This window comes from Vigna unguiculata, chromosome 11 (assembly GCF_037176805.1).
Source record: "Vigna unguiculata cultivar grain cowpea cultivar isolate G323 ecotype 2 chromosome 11, ASM3717680v1, whole genome shotgun sequence".
NCBI lineage: Eukaryota > Viridiplantae > Streptophyta > Magnoliopsida > Fabales > Fabaceae > Vigna > Vigna unguiculata.
The window spans coordinates 2,134,023-2,151,799 of record NC_140802.1 but is presented as its reverse complement, the minus strand read 5'-3'; the positions used below and the strand labels follow the sequence as shown (position 1 = coordinate 2,151,799).

The window sequence follows — 17,777 nt, the reverse complement described above, 5'->3', positions numbered from 1 at the left end:
CTACTTCTCTACTGCAGGACATTCATACTGAAAATGTCCTAGTTTGTGACATTTGAAACATTCAACAAGTGCCTTGTTGAAAGATTGCCTCGCACGTCCTCTTCCCCGTCCACGATTTCCTCTATTGCGACCACGACTTGCTCCCGAACGATCATCATAAGTGCCTTTCAGCACTTGTTCCTCAGGTTGAAAACTGTCCATTCTCTGCTCATGAACAAGCAAACTGCCATGAAGTTCATCAAGGCTTAGGGTGCTCAAGTCGTTGGCCTCCTCGATAGTTGAAATTTGGAGTTAAGGATCTAAGGATTTTGCTGACTACTGTGCTCGAGTCCAATGTTTCACCATTTACCTTCATTTTATTGACTACACTGAGAGTGCGGCCCAAGTAGCTATCAATCTTCTCACCGTCTTTCATGGTCAGCAATTCGAACTCCCGTCGTAGTGCTTGAAGTTGAGCCCGTTTGACTCGTGTAGATCCTTGGTATTTCTGCTGCATGGACCTCCATATTGCTTGTGACGTGCTTTTGTCTAATATTGTTTCAAGGATCTCTCTTTCAATAGCTTGAAACAAGTAGTTCTTTACTTTCATATCCTTCAGATTTGCCTCATTAACATTCCTCCTCTGCGCCTCAGTGGGCGTTGCTCCAAGTTTCGGTATGCCATCTTCTACTAGTTGCCACAGTTCTTTACTCCGCAGAAAGTTTTCCATGGTCATGGACCAGAAATCATAGTGGCCATCGAACTTTGGAATGGCCGGTTGAACAAACTTCTCAGATGTGGACATTCTTACTCTCACACTTCTCAACTATATTGCTCACTCACTCTGTACCAGATCGCTCTTCACACAGGATCTGGATAATTTCTCTCTGCACACGTAGTTCACTCAGTTTTGGATCAGGCCCTTTACGGAGCTCTGATACCAATTGTTACTACTACAATTATGCATAAATCTCACCAGAGAATGTTTTGTATGCAATATCTTATTCAATGCAAAGAATGGCTTATATAAGCCTTACAAACTCTGATAAAACAAACTAACTGCCACAGCTCACAGAATGGCATTAAACTAGGAGTAAATAATGCAACAAATAAAAAGATCTGTTCAAATCTGTTCAGCCCTATATTTTAGGAGCCTTATTGACACGTAAATAACTAACATTAACTTCTTTTAAACACAATGATTTGAAATATTAAAACTTATGGCTTCAGAAAGGAGCTTCCAACGACAACAAAAATATACGAAGGAGAAAGTAAGGAAAGAGCAAAGAAGCGGCGTGAGATGTGAGCTTTTAGGATTTTCAGTTTGATTTATATAGCCAAATAGGAGGGTTGATTATGTGGTTGTAAAAATTCTATCATTTTTTAATTATTTTTAATAAATAATAGCTTTAATTCAATTTTTTAAAACATAAAAATAGATATAAAATCAAAATTTTATAGAACATGCATCATAATATATGAACAGTGTTATAGAATTAGTATAAAATAAAAAAAAATATTCAATAAAAGAATTGACAATTTAATCAAATAAAAGTTTCATACTAAATTGAATATTTGTTAATATATATATATATATATATATATATATATATATATATAAATAATTATAGCTAGTATAATTAACTTAATTAAAATAATAAGATAACTTGAAGAGATTATTTATTAATATTAATAAATTAATTAATTATCTAAACTTCTATAAAATAAATAATTGGTTTTGAAAACTATCACTTTTAATTTATTTATACATTTATTTAATCACATAAGACACTCATAAATATGAACTAGTGTTTAGAGAATTCAATATTCTAATAAAAGATAAGAAAAGAAGAAACATGAATTTTTATCTATTCACCTTCACAACAAGCTGTATTGAGTTTACAATAACTTTAATTATCAATCCACTTCCAAGTTTTATAATATTCATACAAGAAAAACACACACAAAAAAAAAAAACCCAAATACTTTAGGCTTAGAAAACTTCTTACAACCACACCAGAATCTTGTATAATATAGAATATTCTTTTACTACTGTTTGTGAAATTCTATATAAGAAATATTTTGATTGCCTAATCAAGAACAAAAATACGTTGAAAAAACTTAAAAAAGAAACAAGATCACTTTCAGAATTATTAACTCAAAATAATAAAAAAATGAATGGTTATCTTCGATGTTATTTTATTCTTTGCTCATGAAAAAAATACTAAACTCTTAGCATTAAATCAAATTAAATTACGAGTAATATTTTATTAATATATGATTTTCAATAACATTAAAATTTCATATGAATTAAATAACACATTAATGTATTATTATTTTTTAAAAGTAAAAAATTAAAGAGGAGAAAAACGAAATGTTTGTTAAGAGTGGGATTTGAACCCACGCCCTTTCGGACTAGAACCTTATCTGGCGCCTTAGACCAACTCGGCCATCTCAACTTAGATGAAAATTTTATAATATCCGATATATAATCCAACACGTTAACAAAAAATTATTAATTTTGTTATGTAAGGGTTGAAAATTTTGATATTTTTATTACATTAAGTTTGAGTTATAATTAATTTGAATGTTCAGAGTGTTTAAAGATTATTTTAATTTTGATATGACTTTAGTATAGAGGGTTTATTTTTAAAACTACTTAAAATTGATATATTTTTACTTACTCACAAATCTTATTCCATCCATGTCCGCATCACCTTCCGTCACTTGGCTTGGTTTGTGATTTTTTTTTAGAAAAAGTGAAAACTAAAAGAGTGTCATATGAGAGACCTAATTATGTTCAAATTAACATTTATTCACTTAATTTAATATCGATGGTGATAAACTATGTAATAGTGATTTTTTTAAAGTATGTATAGCACTTTTTTTTTAAAATTTTTGATAAAGTTTAATATAGAATGAGTTGAACTTTATTCAATAAAAATAATTTTATTAGTAAAGCAAAAATTTCACTTTGAAATCTTTGTGTATGAAATCTTCGTTTTTATTTAGGATGGTTTGGTTAATTATCATAAAAAAAATTAAGGAGTTATATATATATATATATATATATATATATATATATATATATATATAAAGAAAAAAATATATTTTTTATTTGAAATTACACATGGCAGTCACGTGGCGACGACATTGTTGGTTACAATACTTATACTGGCAATTATGGTCAAGAATTTTTCTATCAATCGCCATCTACTTCAGAGATATCGTTTGACACATTTTTTTAAAGTACAATAATAAAAAACAATTCCTTTTTTAAAAATTTCATCGTAATAAAAAATACTAATACCAAACTCATAAAAAAATATTTAGGAGATCTAGTCAGTATGGTCATTAAACACGTCACCTAACAATTAACGATGTTTATTCTGAAGGACGAATTTCATGCATGACTATAAGTATAGGATGAATTTTGTATAAACTTTGAGGAAGAAACGAATTCCAATTTTGTATGTAAGTACATAGACTAAAAACATACTCATCTCTATTTTATACAACACGAAAAGTTAGTAAGACAGAAATATGTTATTTACAAATGATATTATCAATTATTTCATCTTCTAAACCATTTCATTTTGCAGACAGGTAAGAAGACAAGCACAGCATAGTATTCATAAAATTTATTTTCTAAACATAAACTCTTACACGAAAAGCTCATCTTGTTCTTTATTGTGAACTGAAAAAAATTTTTGTTGGGTAATTAGTATATTAACTTACATGCATGTGTTGGTTAATTTGAAAATATATTATATTTTGTTGTTGTTGGAACTCATCCTGAGTTATGCCTATAAATATTGCTGAGATTTGATATCCATTTTTTTTTCATATTGATTCGTGCATATTGTTGTTAGCCAAATTATGATTTATGGTTATATATATTGTTACATGTGGCTAATGTCATTGTTGGTTTCAGGCTAAAATTTAATAATTAATTGATCCAGGCATGAATTGTAGTTTTAGTTTTGAAACCATATATAAAAAGTCACAAATTAATCCTTTCATAATATGATTCACAAAGTTAGAATCATAAATTATTGGTCACATACATTATATAAATATAACATAGTTAGATTAAATAAAAAATGATATGTATTTTAAAGACATGTGACTATATATACTTATGAATTAAAGTAGGTCTAACATCATAATTCATTAATAAATATCGAGAAAATCTTATAAATAGATTAAAATGAATTTTAAATCTCACCAATGCATATAATCATAAATTAGAATAGATTCCAAGAACAAAAAGACTTGAAATAATGATATAATGCCGTCTCAATTTAACCAATACATGAATGTACTTTAATATTCTTATAACCAATACAATTAATTCAATCCATACCTAACAAGGTTAATAAGGTGAGTCCCTCATATATAAGTTAATGTTAGAATGTAGATTTTAACACTAATTTTACTAAAACATTATTTAAGAGCACATCCCATTCAAGATTAATGTTGTATCTAAAATATGATCTTATATATTAATTAAAATGGTTATTTTTTTATCAAATTTTTAATAGCTAATGTAATATATGGAATCCAAATAGATTGTTACATTTTAACCTCTGAACACTGTTTTCTGCGTTCTTCTGATCTGATAAAACAAAATTGGCATGCAAAGTACAAATGCATGGCTGTCTGAGATGCATTCTCTGCCTTTCTCTTGAAATAATCAAAAACTAAATTTGTCCTTTCTGCTTTCAAAGAATTCTTGTTTTGCAAATGATTCCAGTTACAACTGTGATGCACCAAAGAAAACCCTCAAGAAAAAACAAACAAACTTTTACCACAGAAAAAAAAAAAGAGAATATGATTTAACCAATACATGTCATCACTTTATATTGTTTGTCTGTTATTTGAAAATAGTTTAAAGTAACAAGTAAAATAAACAAATTTTGCTTAGAAATAAGAGAGGAGAAAGTAGTAACATTTATTTTGAGATTATTATTCACAGGTTCTTCAATTACTTAGTGAAACTCTTCTCGAGAAGTTGACTTGCAAAATATTAATGGAGCATTGGTGATCTCAACAAAATTTATTCATCCAATATCTGTCATAGATGTCAGATTTAATTTTATTACTGAATCAATTTAATGGCTGAACAGATAAAGAAGAATCACAGACATGCAAGGTTGAGAAACCTTCTTTCTGAGACAAGTTGGAGCCTGGGTGCACTATAAATACATGCAAACTTTACGTAAAACAATCAAAACATTTAGAATTTGATCGTTATTCATAGCGAAACCTCTCAAGAAAACAGATCTTGCAGATACACATTTTGTTCATGTTCAATCCTTGAAGTTTGTTATTAATTCCATCTTAGTTCTGTGAATTTACTTCTCACTGCTTTAGTCTATGCTTCTCTTGCTTTTGTAAATGTTTCTTCCTTTTGTTTGAAATGAATTTAATAATACAATGATCGTATGAAGTTATTCTATAAGTTATTATGTGGTAGTTGATAATTAAATTAGGTATATGGAAGTTTCTATAAATTGGTGTATAGTTAAATCGTTTCAGTTTTATTTCATGACAGAAAAACTCACTCAGAAAATCGAAACCAGTGCATACCACATCCATTCTACATGTGATTAAAAAATAAATAAACAAATTAATAGCTAGTCACTAGGCAATTTTATGTTTTTCTTTAGAAATTATAAACATAAATATTTTATTATTCAAAATATTTGAATGTTATGTATTGATTGTGAGTGGAAGAGATCAAGATAAATGTCCTCCTCGTTCATTCTATAACAAACATATGCGAGGTTCAAAAGTTATGCAGTAATGGCAGAAATTGATTCTTCCTTCTTGAATACAAATGGAAGCCAAAAATTCATTAGTGTGCATTTCAGACTTTCAACACTTTCAAGTTGAAAGTTTAGAAAACACAATGATAATTTTGAATACGCCATTTTTATCCAAGAAATATGAATGAGTTTATTATTGTATAAATTGAACTCTTCTTCATGTTAGTTATAGAATGGATTAAGACATTTATCTTGAACTGTTCCAGTCACAATCAATGCGTAATATCCAAATATTTTGAATAATAGAATATTTATGTTTATAATTTTAAATAAAAAAAATGGCCAGTGACTTGATGCTATAAATTTATTTATTTTCTTAATTTTGTTATATATGTATAAATTAATATATGAATAAAAATATATATTTTTAATTTTTTTCATTTTATTCTACCTTCTTCATCTTTATTTTGTCAAACATAGTTAAGTATGCTAAATAATGATTATTTATATTAAAGAATTTTAAGATTTTAAACTCCTAAATGGAGTTAAACATAGTTCCTTTTAATTATAAATCCGTAAAAAGATGTAATCCTGGTAATAATATGAGATTAATGTGTGGTTGATTTTAACATCCAAATGAAAAATGAATAATGATGGTAGAAGAAGCATTGGGTTGCCCAATTGACTGTAATTATATTGAACAAATATCAAAGAGAACTTGTAATTTTCTCGGAGAATATCAACATCAACCAAAGCAAATGATTCCATTTCCAACTTATTAAATTATAAATTTATATTACATTTATTTATTTTTCTAAATGTATAAAATTTAAATAAGAATGAGAACAATAATAATAAATATGATTTTGCAAATGTCTAAATGTATACAGGATTTTATAAATACCTGGATATGATTTTTATCTTTATCTTTTGTATCTTCCTCTTTGTTATATATTTTTTTAGCTATTGTCTTTTATGTATAAAATGTTAGAAGTCTGTAACGAACATTGTATGGCTGCCATCAGTATCCAAAAAACATGAATCACTTAACAGTCCTAAAATCGAAATCAAGAGAAGAAGAAAATTAGGTTTAAATGCAATATGAACAATAGAAGATTCTTCTCAAGTTATACATATGCTACACCGTTCACTCACTCTAATTCATCATCGCAAACTCAAATCATTTGCCTTTCTTGTTAACGTTGATTCTTTGAAAAAACTATAATTGTTTAAAACTAGAAAGAACAACCGTGTTGCATCAGATTTCAGATCAAATCTTGAGAAGGATGTGTTCTTAGATGATGTTTAAATAAAATTGGTGTCAAAAATTACATTCTAACATTAACTTAAATATTAAAGACTATCACCTTGTTAATCTACTATGCATTATGTTTATTTCATTAATGGCTACATGCATTATGTTTATTGATCTACTACGTTTGAGGTATTTAGATTCACAAATTAAATTGATATCATGATTAATTAAATCTAACTATGTAGAATTTCATAATCATTTGAGTTCGATGACAAATGATTTGTACTTCTAATTTTGTAAAATATACTTATGAACTTTTCATTACATTAGTATTTATTCTTATAAGATTCTCAAAATTACAAATACAATTCATTAGTAACATAAAATGGATTCAATTAATTATAAAATCCTACCTGATTAAAGCTAATTAATCATGAAATCTAACCAATATATGAAATCATAAATGTAACCTTGAATAATAATGCATCTAACAATGCAATACATGATAATATTAAAAAACATATTGAATTAATTAAAATGATTATCAACTCTCATTAATGCAAGTAGCTGTAAAGAATAGGCTGCAAGAACAACAAATCATAAAAATAAGACCAAACTACACTCTCAAATTAATTAAAACATGCATGTAACTCAATGTACTAAGTACACAAGGGTTGATGCTGACAAAGTGTTCACTCCAACCTAACTTAAATCATAGTCTTGGATAATGTATAAAAATCCTAAAGCATTTTTTCATACTTTGATTGGTGTTTGTGTCCAACATGTGTTTACAGTCTTTGTGCCTTTAAAAGATATTAGGCTCTTCTATTTAGGTTGATGGTGGGCTCGTTTCTTATCCCTTATATTAGTAGACTCTTATATTATCTGATGGTGTGGGGACATGAATGCAAATTTGTCTATTTACAATGGGTTCAAAATGAAATTCTATCTATATATATGGTCATTGCAAAAAAACTTCTAAATAGTAACCAATTTACTAGTCAATAATTATTACTAACTATAGTGACCAATTTAGACATAAATTTACAAAATTAAAAGTTATTGGTTACCAAAATAGTCATTATTATGAATAAAAAAGTATAATTGGTCACTAAATTAGTTTTTAAAATGAGACCATAGTTTTAGCTAACAAAGAAAATTAGTCACTTGAAATTAATTACCTAGGTCTTGACTACCAAAATAACTTAGTTTCTAATTGGTCTCTAATTAATTAGTGACCAATTATAATATTTTATTTATAATAGTGACTATTTTAATAACCAATAATTTTTAATTTTGTAAATTGGTATCTAAATTGGCTACTATAGTTATTATTATTTTTTTCTAAAATTGATTTTTAATTGAAGATTTTCTTGTAGTATCACATACGAATCAATTGAAAATCATCCGACCATTTTTTATTATTATCTAACACTTCGGCTAAAAAATTTTGTATAACCTAAGGAATTTTTCTTTAGGTAGGATATCTCCGTTCCACCTATCCTTCTAAACTTTGAATTTGTTTCCATCACTTATTTGCCAATATATACTTTTATCAAACCACCCTTCATAATTACCCCGGTTAGTTTCTTTAGATCTCTATAGACCATACCGATTCATTATTATGATTCAATATAATATGCGGTTAAATAAACCACACATCTAGAACGTAGGAAAAACAAATACTAAAACACACTACAAAAGACCTTGCACTAAAGTTAGGATAAATTAATTCATCTAAACAAATTAACACTGGTTTCTTTCAATTGAATGATGGTTCTTCAACTGTTGGTTTGAAAATATATAGAATAGTATGGAAAGTATGTCTCTAACTAATCTCTTTTATAATTAGGTTTATACTTTTAGCTAAATAGATTACATTTCATTACACAGATAACAAAGATTAACATTGTGAGCAAAATCATATTTTGACCATCGTAAACATTGAAATTTGAAACATCATCTATCTAAGACAGAGAAAAGTAATGCATGGATGGAAAAAGAAAAGGAAAACTATCTTTGACTCATAAAAGTTACTGAATTTATGCTTCGTGGATGATGCAACGTGTATTCAAACATGCATTTACTTTACTCAGCAAAAGTTCCATTTGAACATGCAAGTAGTTTAAAATCTGAAACAGATTAACATGAACGCATTAATGTATTCAAATATGCATTTACTTTGGTAATCAAAGTTTCATTTCAACATGCTAAGTGGTTTAAAATGTTAAGTAGATTAACATGAACACATTAATGTAGCATTGAGATGGTGAAGTAAGTTACAAAACACAAGACTATGGTAAATTGCGATATTACTGCTTTAAGAGAAAATTTATGAAAATAAAAGCCAAGAATTAAAGCATCTGTCAGAAGGAATTGAATTACACTGCCCAAACTTTTCGTCGATTTTTTTTTCTCGATTAAGTTTTAGCAATGCATGTATTTGATCTGACACAGTAGAAAGAATCAAACAGATGATGCTGCTCTGACATACTTTTATGAATCCCAATTAACGTTTTTGCTGCCACCAACCCTCGCCATGCTTGACGGCTAAGCGGAGGACCACCTTAAAAAATGTCTCACTATGAATTTGTCGTTTTTTTTTTTACGTAATTATTTCAATTAAACGAGAGAAAGAGAAAGACTATGAATCTGTAACTTTTTGTGATAGCTGGCTGATGAAATTTCAGAAATCAGAGGAACATGATGAACATATCTTGAAACTGAACAAAAAATACAATAGAAATTAAAGAAAAAAAAAAGTATATGAAATTCACAGGATCACTCTATATTCAAGGAATCGTTTAGTTCTTTTTCCATGAGCTCCCAAATCATATTGGTTGGTGCGTCGTTATTATATTCTCGAATAAACGCCATGATTTCAAACTGCACATCAGCTTCGTATTTTTTTGCATAAGCAATCACACTTCGTACATCATTGTCATCTTCAATTCTCATGGAACGATAACAAATCTTGAACTCATTCATTGTCACTGGATAACGGTAACACAAATCAACCGTGTACGATTTGCCATCGGAAACTGTGAATAAATTTAAAATTGTTCGCTTAAGAAAAGCCAGCGTCATGTAGTTATTTAGTCGAACATAGCTACTAATTTCACTCACATATATTGAACACATGTTTTGGTCTTTCGTGATGTGACCGTTGTAGTGAACCAATGCCATTATAGATGAAAAATTCATTATCTGAAACATTTGCAAAAATTAATTTTCAGTGAGGAAGTAAATGATTCCATTTGCAAGACAAGAGAAGCATAGACTGAAGCAGTAGAAGTAAATACACACAACTAAGATGGAATTAATAACAAACCTCTAGGATTGAACTTGAACAAAATGTGTATCTGCAAGATCTGTTTTCTTGAGAGGTTTCTCTATGAATAACGTATCAAATTCTAAATGTTTACGTAAAGTTTGCATGTATTTATAGTGTACCCAGGCTCCAACTTGTCTCATAAAGAAGGCTTATCATCAGAATTTTCACATCAAATTACAACAAACTTTGTTTGTAACGCTTAGTTGGTAGTGATATCTGTGATTGATCCTGGTCTATGATGCTCTGACACGTTTCATAAATAGTCTATATGTATCGAACACCGACATCTGTACGATATTTGTAGGAGACACTATGTCCAGTTTGAAAGATATTTTTTTATCTTTCATATGATTTTGACAATTAAAATAAAGAACAAATCTTATATTATCACTATTTTTTACATATTGGATATTAGATAGATAGATTAGCTTCATCTTTGTAGTAGTTGACAATGTGTTAGTAGATAGTTTCAAATTTAACATGTATATACACACTATCCCGTGTTCTATATTTTTTTCAATTTAACTTTTGTGTTCATATCCATGTCGTATCCATACCCATTTTCGTTTTCGTTTCCGTATCCATACACGTTTCCATTTCCGTATCCGGGCAACATAGATCGTGGTCCCTCTGATACATATCAGCAGCATTTAGTGTGTTGCATAGCAGAAGCCTTGGAACGATGAATCTTACGCTTTTGCATGGCTGCCATTTGTAAACATTCAGATCAAACTCAAATATTATATTTGCATGTGTATTGAATCAGCATGAATCAGTTTCTGTCATTTCTGTACTTATTTTGACCTTTGCATGTCTTTCATTCTTCTTTACTGTTCAACCGTTAAATTGATTAAGTAATAAAATTAAATAGGACATCTATTAAATATAATACGCTGTCAATTAACCTGTGTATAAATTCGGAGATACGACGAAGCAAGCAACTACATGTTTGTTTCATTATCTCTGGGTGAATAAATTTTGTTCAGATTACCAATGCTCCATTAATATTTTTTCTACTCAACTTCTTCAGAACAGTTTCACTAAGTAATTGAAGAAGCTGTGAATAATAATCACAAAATAAATGTTACTTCTTTCTCCTCTGTTATTTCCAAGGAAAATTTATTTATTTTAGTTGTTATTTTAAAATTTTCAAATAACAGACAAACAATATAAAGTCATAACATGTAATCGTATAGTTATTACATTCAATTTTCCAACAAACCTCAAATGAACTAAACAATTATTCAATTAATTTGTAAAGTTTTTTACTTATTCCGTATACAAGAAAAAAGGGATATATTATTCAGCGTGGTAGATTGTTGACAAACAAGAGATAGGAAGACAGTAGGGTGCATATGAATATTTATAATGAAACAAAAGGCAGATGAATCAATACACAAGTATAAAGTGGATATTCTCAAACCTATGTTGATTTGTTCTTGCTCTACCCGTTCATTTTGAATGGAATAACATTATGGATGTGAAAAATGTCTTCCTTTGTGTCTTTGATGTCTGAAACTACCACACCGATACAAAACAAATTTGTTAAGGTGTAGCATAGAAGACACAAACCCATCTCAATGTACATATCTCATGCATGGGTATTCTTTCTATCTTGTAATAGGTTGATGTAAGGTATTGGGTTTAGCTCTTGGTTGCATATAATTGTGTTTTTAGAGTGGTTCTTTTAACTCATTCTCATTTGAATTTTAGTTGAGCTATCATCCATATTATATATATATATATATATATATATATATATATATATATATATATATATATATATATATATATATATAACTTAAATTGGATGATATTGTATTTTGTAAAAGGTTAAAACAACCCAACACTACAAGAAAATATTTTTTTAGTAATCAATTTTAGTGACCAAAAGTTATTAGTTACTATAGTGATCAATTTTGATACCAGTTCACAAAGTAAAAAATTATTGGTTACTAAAATAGTCACTATTATCAACAAAAAATTATAATTGGTTACTAAATTGATCTTTAAAATTAGCTACTATGATTTTGGCTACCAAAGAAAATGATTACTAAAAATTAGTTACCTAAATTTTAGCTACCAAAATGACCTACTTTCTCCTTATTATAGAAAAAGATGTGAGGTTCCATGTTTTTCCTTGATGTGGGATTCTTTTTATTTTCCTTATAGTACCATTCAACATGCCTTTGGGGATGTCACAAGAAGTTTCTAAAGTTATGATTGTAAGAAAAGGAGCTTCTGCAACACCAAAAGCCAAATGTGGACTAGGAATCCAAATGGTTAGTACATAGACAAAGTATTTTAAATTTCCTAGACTAATGAAAAGCATCGCAAGATTTTGTATTGTGATTACTACTTTTCACCCTACCCTACCCTACTCTCCATCCAAGTATTATACACAGTGTATGATTATTTATTTTTCTTTCGCATTGCATGCGGTCCAGCTAGACCAAACATCCATAATGCTTTCATATCTATGTATACTTACCACTAGATTAATTAAAGACCTACAAATTTTATGCATGTAATCGCACATAAACACCAATCCGAATAAAAGAAGCTTGTTTTAGGAACTTTATTAGTAATCCAAGTTCATGTCTTAACCTGAGCTAGATTAAAGATCTCCTCAACATCTTTTACCTTACTTCTAAATATGATATTATTCCTATGTATCCAAATAGACCATACTATAACAACCCACGTACATTTTCATTTGTATTATCCTTTCTACCTTTGTGAGACTAAATTTTATAGTTTAATCCAACAAAAGATATTTATCTCATATTTCGTCTGTGCTATTAAGTTAATTCTTTTGATTATTCCTTGAAATGATTTCAGATTTTGTCATTTTCTCAACTCATAACCAATATATTTTTATCGTTTGCTAATGTATTTTACTATTACATATTAAAAAGAACACTTAATACATATATCCTTAACTCTAAATTATATTAAATTCTGAGGGTGTGTAAAAGAAACAAAGAAGAAAAAGAAAAGGGCGCCAAAGAAAGTGTGAAGTTTTAACCTATTAGATTAAACTTATATACAATTATGTGGTTGGAAAATTTTATTGTTAATTAATTATTATATTACAAATAGGTCCGTGTATATATGTACTCTAAACTAAAGTAAATCATCTTTATAATAATATTCAAATTAATAGTATCTTTATATGGAAAAGTAAAATAAATAAAAAACTATTACATTTTATTATTTAAATTCAATTAATATATATATATATATATATATATATATATATATATATATATATATATATATATATATATATATATCCTAAAAGTTGTTTTCTAATTTATTTTGTGCATTTACTTATTAGTATTATTTTATAAAAAATAATTACATTTTCCAACTACATAAATGAGATAGTGGGTCCACATATTGTGTATCTTAAAAATATTATTTTGACGTAAGAATTAAAAGTGGCCATTGATTTTTTCGAGAACAAAGTCAGACACAAAACAAGAACAAAAATACATTAAAAAAAGGTGAGAAATAAAATCACTTTTGGGCAAGCTTTAAACGAAACTAAGAACTGATGATTTTCAATGTTATTATTTGCTTAATTCACATCTCAATGGATCCTAACTATTAATATTTTAAGTAACTTTAATAGATTAAAACATCAGTTTAAATCAATTATAACAATGACTTTGACAACCTAAATGATTTATATGGATTAAAGTAACATGTTCTTGTAAGTCCAAAAAATTAATAAGTATATTTAACTAAATTAAAAATATTTTTAATTCTTTAAACAAAACTTTAAAATTTTAAAGAAACTGGAAATGGATGAGCAAAGCTCTAGGATTGAACTTCAACAAGTATCTGCAAATATTCCATGCATAGTGATGAAAATTCAAGTGTTTTGATTCATTTTTTACGTAAATGTTCCATGCATTCATAGTGCACCAAGAAAACAACTTGTCTTCAAGAAAGCTTTTCCTCACCAATTTTAAAGAAAACAACTTTGAATCCAAATTCTTAAAAATGGATCTTTGACTTTTTTGTTTAATATAAAGACAAGTCGTCAGGATACAAGATAACATTACAGGTGAAGTCGTCCTGTATTTTATCAGTTTTTTTTTTTTTAAATCAAAGTCATCCTATATGAGAACAATTTCAGTACATTAAAAAAGTAAAGTCATCAGAATACATGACGACTTTATTTTAAGTTTTTTTTTCTATTTTTTTATTGCAGTTTTAATTTTTTTTATAAGTTTTGTTGTTCCTGAAGATTTTTTTTTAATTTGTATTTAATTAAGTAAAAAAAACTAAAAGAAAAGCTCTTTACTCTGTTTTGCAAATGTTTGTTTCTTCCTTTGTTACTTTTCTTTGGAAAATCTTACAGCTTCAATCTTCCATATTTCCCTGATTGATCTTCTTCAACTAGTTAGGAAATAAAATGGATTAAGAAAAAGTTATGTTCTACATTTGTTGCTCATAAAAGAAAAAATATGCAAAGGGATTGAAAGATGAAGAAAGTTAGAGATTATTAGAAAATGAAGAGAAGATGAACTTAGAGATTACCTTGGAATGGAGAAGAAGAAACTTTTACGTTCTTTCTAATATTTTCTTCATCAATGTCAGAGAAAGGAAATGAGAGTTTGATTTGTTTCAAGAGTTATGTTAGCTTTTATAGTATGAAATGGGTCTTAAGAGTGATCACCTTTTTTTATTTGCTAATCATATAGAAATATGTCATTATCTTAAATGGAAAGGATTTAATTTTTAAGTTGTAATTGTTTTAAGTTTGAAGAATTTTATTTTATGGATTGAGACATTTTAAATTTTAAATTGTTACAGAAAAAGTTATATTAATCTGTTTTACAAATTTTAGGCATAAAAAATATTAAAGCTATTCGCATGAAGTTGTGTCAAGTGTGTGGACTATTTTTTTATTAAGTTGCTGGCGTGGCAATATATATATATATATATATATATATATATATATATGTATTAAAATCTTTTATGATTTTACAGATAAATATATGTATTAAAATCAGAGACATGCATTGTTATGCATCAGTAAAAGTAAATTAAAGAGAAGAAACATGACAGATAGATAGTGACAAAAACTTTAAATGAAAGTGTGCCCAGTAGCAGTAATTCTCTTTTCTTCATTCTTTTTTTAATTTCTCAAGAAATATCGTTCAACCAGATATCATAAAAAGTTACAGATTCACACTCTTTCTCTTTCTCTGGTTTCATTGAATTAAATTAATGGCAGCAAAAATGTTAGTTGGGGTTCATAATATACATGCATTGATTTCCATTAAACCACGTAAGAAGTTATTTACATTCCATTGACTTGTTTTTCTCTATAAAACCTAATTAATGCAGCAGTTACTTGTGTTTTCTAACCTACTTCAGCATCTCAATGCTACATTAATGCATGTTTTGAATACGTTGTATCAGTAAATTCATTGGATATCCATATGGCACACATTTCAACGTTTTCCTTTCCTTTTTCCTACCATGCATTCTACTTTTCTCTGTATATTAGATAATGATGTTTGAAAGGTGAATAATGTTTACGATGCTCAAAATCTCATTATTACACATATACTTTTAAATGATAGTGAATATATATTATAGTAATAGTGAAGAAAGAAAGGTTTAAAATTTCCGTCCCAGCCAAATAAAAACTTTTCGTGAGTATAGTAAATGCATATTTGAATACAGGTTGTATCAGTAAGTAAATTCATTGGATCGTATCACACACTTCAATGATGTTTGAATACATTACTTTTCTCTGTCTTTGATAAATGATGTTTCAAAGTTCAATGTTTAAGATGGTCAAAATATGATTTTGCTAAGAATGTTGATTTTTTATCCGTGTATTGAGATGTAATGTATTTAGGTTTTAAAGTATAAACCTAATTATAGAAGAGATGAGTTGGAGACATATTTTCCATACTATTCTATATATTTTCAAAAGAAAATGATTTTTTAACTATTGCAGTTGAGGAACCGTCATTCAATTGAAAGAAACCAGTGATTTAGGTATAATATTAATATAATATCGCGACGATAAATTATAGAAGTACCGTTTAATTTAATTGAGAAAGAGTCTAATAACCAGCAATCTTTGTTTATTATCAATATTAATTAATTAAAAATTTTAAAATTTAACAAGTATAAAATAATTAATAAACCTGTGGCATATTAAATTTCAATTTCATTATTTTTATTATTATGTTCATAATATATATAGTTGTCATGCTGATATTATTATGATTAATATGTTATTAATTAAATCTCTCTATTTATCTATCTCTCTTTCTCTATATATATATATGCACATAAATTCCCGGGGTATCAATATTATTAACTAGTTCTGTTATTTTCTTAGCTATATTTCTATTATTGTTAATAATTTGTAATACAAAACAACATCATGCCTTATTTTATTTACAATAACATTGTGCAATTATTTAATTTAAAATAAATACTTTTTTTTAACGTTATTTACAATAATAACTCCCTTACGTTACGAACCTCGCAAAAGAAAGAAAAAACTTCATTAGGATTGCATGAAGACATTAATGTATTAAATAATGTCAAGCGATTTACACCATAATAGCATCTTTCAATCAGTTTTTACCTTATTTAGTATTTTTTTTCCCTACTTTCTCGATGTCTAGTTTATTTAACCGCATATTATATTACATAGATGTTTTTTTATCTAAACAAAATGTATTATTATAGAAATATTTGGAATACATATAACTAATTATAAATTCTATAATTAATTATGATTAGTTATCTTTACTTAGATATGAAAATATATTAGAATTTATTTAAAAACAATATAAATTATGGACCATTGAATTGAAACTAACAATGTCAAAGTCATATTAAACTTTAAAATGTGATTGGAGAATATTGAATCATAATAGTGAATCGGTATGTTAGAGAGATATAAAGAAATTAACCGAGGGAGTTGCCAAGGGTGGTTTGGTAAAAGTATAAATTGATAAATAAGTAATGGAAACAAATTCAGATTTTAGAAGGATAGGTAGAACGGAAATATCCTACCTAAAGAAAAATTCTTAGCCAAGTTGTTAGGTATGGGGTATCACTTAATAAATGGGAATGGAAAGTAGTGTGGAGCCATGATTGGTTCAATGGAAATTATCTCATCAATACTTTTATGACAAAACCATTACAAAAGAAGGTTGAGCGCAAGAGGAAAATAGGTATAGAAGGGAGATTGTTGGGCCGGTCAACCCGGATAATTCAAATAGATCGGTCAACCCGGATAATTTATTTAACAGGAAAATTAGTATAATATAAATAAAATTTGACTTAATAAAAAATTATCAATTTAGTCAAATATATGTTTCATATTAAATTCAATTCAATATTCATTATAATGTAATGATAGAAAAAAAATACAATTAACGTAATTAAA

At 27.5% G+C, this 17,777-nt stretch overlaps 1 long non-coding RNA gene and 1 pseudogene across 1 annotated transcript; both read right to left on the bottom strand.

Moving 5' to 3' along the window:
• Positions 1-1,249, bottom strand: LOC146880826 (uncharacterized; annotated as a pseudogene).
• An 8,657-nt stretch (positions 1,250-9,906) lies between these two features.
• On the bottom strand, positions 9,907-14,960 carry LOC114168592 (uncharacterized). The gene is made up of 4 exons (XR_003600702.2): positions 14,891-14,960; positions 10,337-11,044; positions 10,132-10,212; positions 9,907-10,046 (listed from the first exon to the last, which is right to left on the bottom strand). It is a non-coding gene; the product is annotated as an uncharacterized LOC114168592 (long non-coding RNA).
• Between the last annotated feature and the right edge of the window lie 2,817 nt (positions 14,961-17,777).